Source organism: Natator depressus, chromosome 3, assembly GCF_965152275.1.
Source record: "Natator depressus isolate rNatDep1 chromosome 3, rNatDep2.hap1, whole genome shotgun sequence".
NCBI classification, from domain to species: domain Eukaryota; kingdom Metazoa; phylum Chordata; order Testudines; family Cheloniidae; genus Natator; species Natator depressus.
In genome coordinates this window covers 19310618-19319829 of record NC_134236.1, presented here as the reverse complement: position 1 = coordinate 19319829, position 9212 = coordinate 19310618, and the positions used below count along the sequence as shown (strand labels likewise).

The 9212-nt window shown below is 41.5% G+C and overlaps 1 long non-coding RNA gene across 1 annotated transcript; it reads left to right on the top strand.

Annotated features, from left to right (window-relative positions):
* Window positions 1–1108: 1108 nt before the first annotated feature.
* Window positions 1109–3100, top strand: LOC141983772 (uncharacterized). The gene is made up of 3 exons (XR_012638505.1): window positions 1109–1306; window positions 1867–1940; window positions 2978–3100. It is a non-coding gene; the product is annotated as an uncharacterized LOC141983772 (long non-coding RNA).
* Window positions 3101–9212: the final 6112 nt, after the last annotated feature.

Here is a 9212-nt window from a genome sequence, read left to right as displayed (position 1 = left end):
TTTCTTGGATACCATCTTGTTTATTTACAAGGAATGTACAAAGTCCTGTGTGTTTGAATACAGAAGCGCTCAAAAACAAAAGGAGCAGATTCTTAGCTTACTGCCCTCAAACCTCTTTAGACAACACCAGACCCCAAAGCTTTCTCTCTAGCTATTTCCAGGGTCACACTGTGCTCGCAGGTTCCTGCTGGGCTTTCTTACCTCTTCCTCTCTTTTTTTCCTTGTCTGTTCTCAGTATTTGCATGATCTCTTCCGCCCGCAGCCAACCCAAAACAATTCTCAGCAAAAAGCTCAATGGGTGGGTTCACACACATCTCTTGTCTTAGGTTGGGACTTATGCTTACAGTTATGTTACTTGAAGGATGATTTCATACCTATTAATCTCAATGGGGTTTTAACTCAACCCATAACAAGGTTTCACTATGTCATAACACAGCAGTTTTGTGAATCAGGCAAGGAGGGGAGTAGGATTAGATCCCTTCCTTCCCCAAACTCACTTCACTTGTAGTGTAATTAGAGAGGAGTTAAACTAACATAAACCTGAGTATTCTGAGTTTTAGCTCGGTGCACGGTCAAGGTCCTACTTGTATAGGACTCCATAAAGAATCAGTGGCTAAGAGCCCTGCGGCCCGCCTGGGAGATTTAAAAGAGCCTGGTGTAGCAGCTGGGGGCCCCCAGGACCTTTTAAATCACCTGGGCCCCATGGCAATTGCCCCCTTTGCCTCTGCCAGTGGGCCTGCCCCTGCTTTAGGTCTCATCCTGATCAATAAGAGTTAGAGAGTGGCTTGAATCATGATGTTTATATCCCTTCCAAAATTTTTGTTCCTATTAACTATTATCACCCTCTATAGTCTTTCCATCCATGTAAATATCCAATCCCTTTTTGAATCTTGTTAAATTCTTGGCCTCAACAATTTCCAGGGGCAATGAGTTCCAAAGTCTAATTACATGTTGTGTGAAAAAGTATTTTCTTTCACCACTTTTGAATTTGCTACCTTTGAATTTAATTGACTGTTCACTTGTTCTTGTGTTATGAGACTGGGAAAACATAAGCTCATGATCTACCTTCTCTAACGTTTCATTATTTTGTAAATGTTAATCACATCCTAGAGTCATGGATTTTAAGGACAGAAGGGACCATTGTGATCATCTAGTCTGACCTCCTGCATAATACAGGCCATAGAACCTCACCCAGTTATCTCTGCATCAAGTCCATAACTTTTGTATGAGCTATAGCATATTTTTGGAAAGATATCCAGTCTTGATTTAAAGACTCCAAGTGATGGAAAATCCGCCACATCCATTGGTAAGTTGTTCCAATGATTAACCACCCTAACTGTTAAAAAAATTTGCATTGTATTTCTGATTCAAATATACCCAGCTTCAGCTTCCAACCCCCAGCTCCCATTTTGCTTCTTCCTGTTAAAGAACTATCACTGTTCTCTATGTAGGTATAGACTGACTTTTTTAACTCTCGCTATCAGGCACAGCTTCCAGTCCTCAAATTGTTCTTATAGCTCTTTTCTGAACCCTCTCCCATTTTTCAACATACTGTATGAAGTGTTAACACCAGAACTGGACACAGTATTTCAGTAATGCTCTCAGTGATGCTATAGGTAGAGTCAATACCACCTCCCTACTCCGACTTGATATTCCCCTGCTTCTAAGTAGCAGCCGTGTTAGTCTGTATTCACAAAAAGAAAAGGAGTACTTGTTGCACCTTAGAGACTAACCAATTCATTTGAGCATAAGCTTTCGTGAGCTACAGCTTATTCTCAAATAAATTGGTTAGTCTCTAAGGTGCCACAAGTACTCTTTTTCCCCTGCTTCTATATCTAAAGGTCACATTTGCCCTCTTACCTACAGCATCTCACTGGATCTCCCAACACCTCTGAGTCCTTTTCAATGGAACTGCATCCCAGGGTACTGTCTGCTATCTTGTAAGTATGACCCTCATTCTTTGTTCCTAGATGTATGACCTTACATTTAGCTGTTTTAAAACACATGTTGTTCAAATGAGTCCACCTTACCAAGTAATGCAGATTGGTCTTTATAATGGACCCATCCCCGTAACTGTTGACCATTCTACCAGTTTTGCCACTGACTTTAGTAAGGCCAGAATTTCACATTTAGAGTAGCACCTTACTCCATGAGTAGCACTGTAGTCGGTGGGACTAATCATGGAATAAGGTGCTATGTAGAGTGAGTAAGGGTGGCAGAATTCAGCCTAACAATGAAGTTATAAGAAAATCACATTGAAACAGGTATTATGATTATATTAAGGAACTATGAATGCTAGAGATTATTCACACAGTAATTGAGGCTTTGAGGAATTCAACTACATTTCATTCAAGTATTGGGCAATACACAGTAGCACTCAGATAAATAAATACCGATATTAAATCTAGCAGCCAATCCAGAGACTTAAGTTTGTGTGTACAACAGCTTCCAATTTAGATACTGAACCATACCACCACTTTTTATATTACCGATGTAAACCAGAGCTACAAGGTGCTTCGAATGAATGGCTCATGAAGGCAGTCTTTGGGATTTGCAAAGGGTCAAGCAAAATAACCCAACTTCTTCAGCTGACTTTGCACAATTGCTAATGCCACTTTCCAGTAAATGTAACACTAAATCACACTGACCTTCCAGCTGCTTATCTAGGAAGTCAAAAGGCTTTTCCTTTTATTTCTGCAGAAAATAAAAGGGAGTGCCGCATGCAGAGTAGAGATATGAAATCTTTGCCATGACTCTTTGCATTATTATATTTAATTAGTAAGTAGGGTCATTTCTAATCTGCCATCTCCCAACTAGGGTAATGCCTTTGATCACATATCTGTAAATTATATCTAGTACTACCAGCTCAATACAAGCCTGCATCCAGGACAAGCTCTATTGTGCTTTCGGGTGATAACACTGTTTATTAGTCATGTATAATCCGGACGTACTTTTTTTTTCTTCTTCTCTAATTTAGAAGAGAATTATGTCCCGGTGGATAGTGCTGGCTTGACAGCTGTGAAGGTAGCAGCACAATATTCAGCCAAGGAACGTACCCAGAGAGGGCTGTCACAATGCAAACTTTCCCATTCTGCCTGCCAATGTGCTTAAGCCTAACAGAGAGGCATCACTTCTGTTGGTGAGAGAGTGGTTCAGTCTTCGTAGCCCATTCCATTCCTGTACTGAAAATGACAGGGATGACCAGCATGGTGATGTAGACATTTGTCATGTTGTCTAATGTCAATCTGAGGCTACCAACTCGTTCTAGACCACTGCTCAGAATCTGGGAGAGAAACATAACCAATGAGCTCTGTACCTTTGATATGTGGCATATAGGTTGTTTGTAGTACTTGTCGTCAGTCTGTTTTTCATTTGTGACTTATTTCATATAGGCTTGTAAACTCTTTGGGGTTGGGACTGCCTTATACTCTGTGTTTGTACAGCACCTAGCACAATGGGGCCCTGATCTCCAATTACGGCTTCTAGGCATTTCTGTAATACAAATAATAAAAAGTACATCTTGGGAGACTCCTTTGAAGTCAATATAATTCAAGGTGTAAAATCTGCGCATGTGAGAGCAGAATCAGACACCTAAAATTTATTGCATACCAGATATTTGTGTCTGCATTACAGCATAGTTGCTTGATATAAATCAAGCCATAGCTCATCTCATCATAAAAGGTTGAATGATGTACAGTGCATACTGTTGATATTCAGACCTAAAAATGTACTGGTTTAAACCTTAACTCTGTAGCAGCTGTTTTCCTAGACACACGAGTTTTAGAGAAGAAAAATAAACATCTTTTTAAAACCACATTAAATGGAAGAACAGTGAAAATGTTGCCTGTTTATATAGGTGTTACATAATTTCATCTAAACCTCTGTCCTTCCTTCAGGAATTTCAACCTCTTCTGCTGATTCTTTCCAGCAGAGCTGCCAACAGTCAATAGCTAAACAGAAAACCAGTGCTTCAGGTAGAACAAATACTGAGGGTAAAGCAAAATAGGACAGATTCCAATCTCAGTTACATGGGTTTCAGAGTAGCAGCCGTGTCAGTCTGTATCCACAAAAAGAACAGGAGGACTTACGGCACCTTAGAGACTAACCAATTTATTTGAGCATAAGCTTTCGTGAGCTACAGCTCACTGCGTCGGATGCATGCAGTGGAAAATACAGTGGGGAGATTTTATATACACAGAGAACATGAAACAATGGGTGTTACCATACACACTGTAATGAGAGTGATCAGGTAAGGTGAGCTATTACCACCTTGACAAAATAATCTGCTGGCTGTTGGGTTGTCCACTGACAGCCTATTTTGGCTTGCAGTGAGCTGTAGCTCACGAAAGCTTATGCTCAAATAAATTTGTTAGTCTCTAAGGTGCCACAAGTCCTCCTTTTCTTTTTGCGAACACAGACGAACACGGCTGCTACTCTGAAAGCCTCTATTGTTGGTCTTGATGCGTAAGAGGAAAGAAGCCAGTGTGGCCTTCAGAGGACAGGTTGAGTTCAGAGGCCCAGCAGTTAGAAAGCTATTGTCTTTATTTGTAAAATGAGAATGTTTGATATGGAAATCATTCAGCGGCAACAAAATTGAAGCCCCGTTATGCCGTTTTTGCAATGTCATTTTTCACAGTAGAACTGCACCTTAAAGGCAACAGGCCTGATCCTCAACTGATGGAAATTGACAGCCCTCCATTAACTGCAATGGAGCGACACTGATTTTCACCAGCTGAGAATCTAACCTCCTCATTTGGAACCAGAAGTATGCAATCAGGCAACAGCCAAGACAAAAAAGCAAATATAGTACAGTACTATGTTTAAATTTAAACTACTAAAAAAATAAAGGGAAAGTTTAAAAAACAGATTTGACAAGGTAAGGAAACTGTTTCTGTGCTTGTTTCATTTAAATTAGGATGGTTAAAAGCAGCATTTTTCTTCTTCATAGTAAACTTTCATCGGACTTAGGTGCCTATGTAACTTTGAAGATCTGGGCCTAAGTGAGTTGTCCACGATCACACAGGAGGTCTGTGGTGCATTAGGGAATTGAATCCATATCTCCAGCTAATAGACCCTACTTGGTCTCAGGGGCAATGCATGCTGCAACTTCTCTAAAGGGGCAGTGAGGCCTGATAGTAAGCATTTTCAAACACAACCCCTAGCAGCATTAGTAACAGGAATACCACCACTGGTCACAATACACCTTCCCCTCCCCACGCAGGACAGCCCCATCTCCAGACATGAGGACCCGATCATGCAGCCTTTAGTGACACGGAATTGCTGAAAGCAGTGAGGGGTGCAGGACCAGGGCCTTTAGTTTGGGCCCTTATTTTCCTGCAAAATAAAATGCAGTGCATATTACAGCGGACTTTCTGGAAAATGGAATGTATGGGAACTCTTAAGGGCTAGATCCTCCATTGGTATCAGAGTAGCTCCCCAGTCAACGAAGCTAAGCCAATCTATACCAGCTGAGGATGTAGCTCCATATCCTTCAAACTCTCTCTTCATACAGGAAAGAAATTAAGCTACATACCCCCCCCACCCCCTCACATGTGTACTGGGAATCAGGAAAGTAGTGGGACTGGCAGCCACAAATGGCTGCTTACTGAATGGGGAAAGGTTTGAAGGATGGTATGATGCAGTCTGGGGGAACAACATCAAAGCTAAGGGACTGCAAAGCAATTTAGGAAATAACCAGCCCTCACATTGTAGCTGCTTTTTGCTTTGTTGATTAGGTTTTCCTCAAGGAAAAGGTTTCCTATTAAACCTTGAGTAAGAGTATCATAAATTCAATATTTATTAGTATTTGGCACTCTACTATCCTTTCAGTAGATCAACAAAATGAATCCTGCTGACCACGGGGGAGTTAAGAAGCATTATTTTGCAATGGCATCAATGTTTGGATTCTTTCGGCTATCTTATGTCAGCAAGGCGGATATTATGTCCGGTATGAAGAGACGTGATTCTTCTGCCTGGGCTCATGGTACAGCAAAGTGTACCATTTGTTGCTTATGTAGCACTCGTGATGAAATGCCAGGGTTATATATTTAGATGCGGTCTGTCCATTTCAGGCTGTCCCTTTAAGAGTTTGGAGCTCTGCTGAAGAGGTTCAAGGGCACCCAGCAGGGCTGTTGTCATGCCCCAGCGAGGCTGAGCAGGTGTGAGGCTTGTGCAAGCTGTGATTGTTTGTTTTATATTAAGTGAGTAAAACCCCAATGTTAAAACCATCCCAGCTCTGAGAGCTTAACACAAACCTGCATTTTGAAAAAGATACTTTCAGTTTATCCCCTACTCATCAGTGAAACTGTTTGATTGAATTGAAACCCCATGGCAACAGAGCCACCTCTGGGGTGAAATCTGGCACCGAACAGCACACAGTAACACAATGGTTTAGGACAGGAAGAGAAGAATATTTTGTCAAGTTGAAGTTGCCAGGAGAACATAGTTAGGCAGTGGGCAGACACACTGTCGGCCTACTTAATGCAAGACATCTATGGGAATGTATGCATCGATGAGATTTACCTGAGTAGATGGTGGCTGGGACACTAGGGCTAGACCCCCATGTGAAAGATTTCTTGTCCTCTTCAATGACTGTGTTACGTCTCATCCAAAAGAGCACCCTGCCTCCCAGGGAACTGGTTCTGTACAGATTTGAAAGAAGAGCACCATCTAGTAAACCAGCACCTGTATTCCCTGCAGTTTCCTTTGACCTCATCTTCCATCCACATTTGATCTGACCTTATCATGCTTCGTTTGTGAGCTACGACATGAGCACAGAATTTCGGATTATTGCTCTTGGTCAGAGTAGTCTAGGTTCTTAGTCTCTTGTAAACTATACTACAATTAAAAAATAACAATATACTAGTTGTATTGTAGTAGTGCCAAGGAATCTCATTTTGCTAGGCACTTCACAAACAGAATAAAAAAAATCCCTGCCCCAAAGAGCGTGCAACCAGAGGGCTGGCCTACACTTAAAATGCTGCAGCAGCTGCATTGCCGTAGTGCTTCAGGGAAGATGCAACCTACACTCATGGGAGATGAGGTACTCTATTGGCGTAGGTATTCCGCCTCCCTGAAAGGTGGTAGCTAGGATGTCAGGAGAAATCGCCAGTCGACCTAGCACTGGCTATACCAGAGGTTAGGTCGGTTTACTGTGCCACTCAGGAGTGTGGATTTCTCACACCCCTCAGCGACAGTTATACCGAACTAATTTCCCAGTGTAGACCAGGCTTCAGTAATCTTTCTTTCTTTAGGACAGGAAATGAAGAATACCAGGCTCATACTTATAAACAAACACCCACTGACTATTTAGGACACAACATTTTAATTTAGCCTCTAAAATACAGAACTGCAAGGAAAAGGTGTGTCTGGGTATGCCTCCATCATCATAGTATCTAGGCAAAAAAACAAACAAACGACAATCAGTGTTGCCATAGTCTTTTGCAGGCTGCTGCTCTGCCTGTATAACACACACAGGAAGAGTGGCTGCTTCTTAATCCATTGCATGAATTGCCTTTGAGCCAAACTGAGCATAACTTTATAAATTGTGCACAAAGGGATTTGCTCCTCAAGGGATTATTATGTAAGGCTTCAAATGAGTGAGATGAATATTAACCCCAGACTGACCCTGGAAAGCAAGTGTCAAAAAAATCTGTGCAAATTTTTTTTTTAAAGTGTAGCAAGGTATAACTAAAAATCAAATAGTAATAAAACCAAGTGGACTTAAGTTACTTCATATAAGTCATCATTAATATGTATTAATGCACAAGGGGCTAAAATGGAAAGGATAATTTAAAAAGGGTGATGTATATGTGTAAGATTTTGACATTAGTTCAAAGGCTCCTTATGGATGAGTGAGTTCACATAAAAAATGCATTAACATCTCTTGTGTTATATGCAGTTTCTGGTTGAAGTCTACATTAAAGGTACTTAAAGTTAATGCTTTCTATGCCTATGCTATTTGCTGGCAATTATTTTCCTTTTCCTAAAATTGCCCAGTGATACTGAGAATATGATCGCTTCATTAGTGTTAAATCAGTTTTGGCTCAAGGTACCATTAAAACCACCATTGTTGCTATTAATATTTGTACAAGTAATTAATGGAATTGTGGTGTATGTATGTAGGTGTTTCCTTTCCCGAGTACTGCATATTCCACATTTAACATGGAAATATCTACTTCCAAAGGAAGCACTATAAATGTTTTAATTGTGAGCAGTGTATAAAACTCTCCAGTTCAAATCCAGCTCAAGTAGCAGGGATCAAAAAAGCTGTTTTCACATAGATTGTATTTGAACTGATGACCGGAAAAGGCTTGAGTGGCTTCAGACCAATCACTTTAGCCATATCACCTCTTACGTCCAAGACCCTCTTGCATGCGGTGCCATACGTGCATGCAACCACTCTGAACCCAGTGGAGTTGCATCCCATGACACCAAGCTGGACTTGGTCTCTAGTCTCTGATTTCTCAGCAGGCTATTCCAAGTCTTGGAGACTGATCCCACAGGCCGGACACAAGTAAAACTCCAATTGGTCTTCCAGAGTCCACCTTCTCTGACCAAGAGGAGCAGTAACATAATGGAGGGCCTGTGAGGGTTCATTCTGAAATGTTGCTGCCAGTCAGGAAGTGTCTCCAGAGTTTCCTTTCTATCCATGAACACAGATTCGTTCATCTGTCCAGCAACAGCTGTTTCTAGGACTAGTTGAGGAGTGATTCTCCTGACAGAATTGTGTGTGTATTGAATACTAAAATCAGCTCCTTCCAGCAGGTGCCACCTTGCGCTGCCTGTCAACTTCCATTCAGGGGTATTTTTTTTAAAAAAAAGAAGAGAAAAATGGACGTGGCAGGACTAAAGTCCACCACTGCCTAGTCCCCTGCAAGCACAGGAACTGCAGTGTGTAGGATGATCTCGCCCAGTTCAAAGGTGCACTAGTATTACAAAGAACAGCAAAAAATGAGAGGTGGTATAATGGAGAAGGTGCTGAATGGAGACTCAGAAAACCTCAGTTTTCTTCCCAGCACTGTCACTGGTGTGCTGTGACACCTTGGGAGAAGTCACTTGCCCTCTTTATTTCCCCTTTATCTATTTAATGGGCCATGACTGTTTCTTAACAGTAGGCCTGGAAGGGACCTAGTCCAGTCCCCTGCTCTCAAGGTAGTCTATAATACTTAGTCCTATCCCTGACACCCTATTGTCTAACCTATTAGGATTTA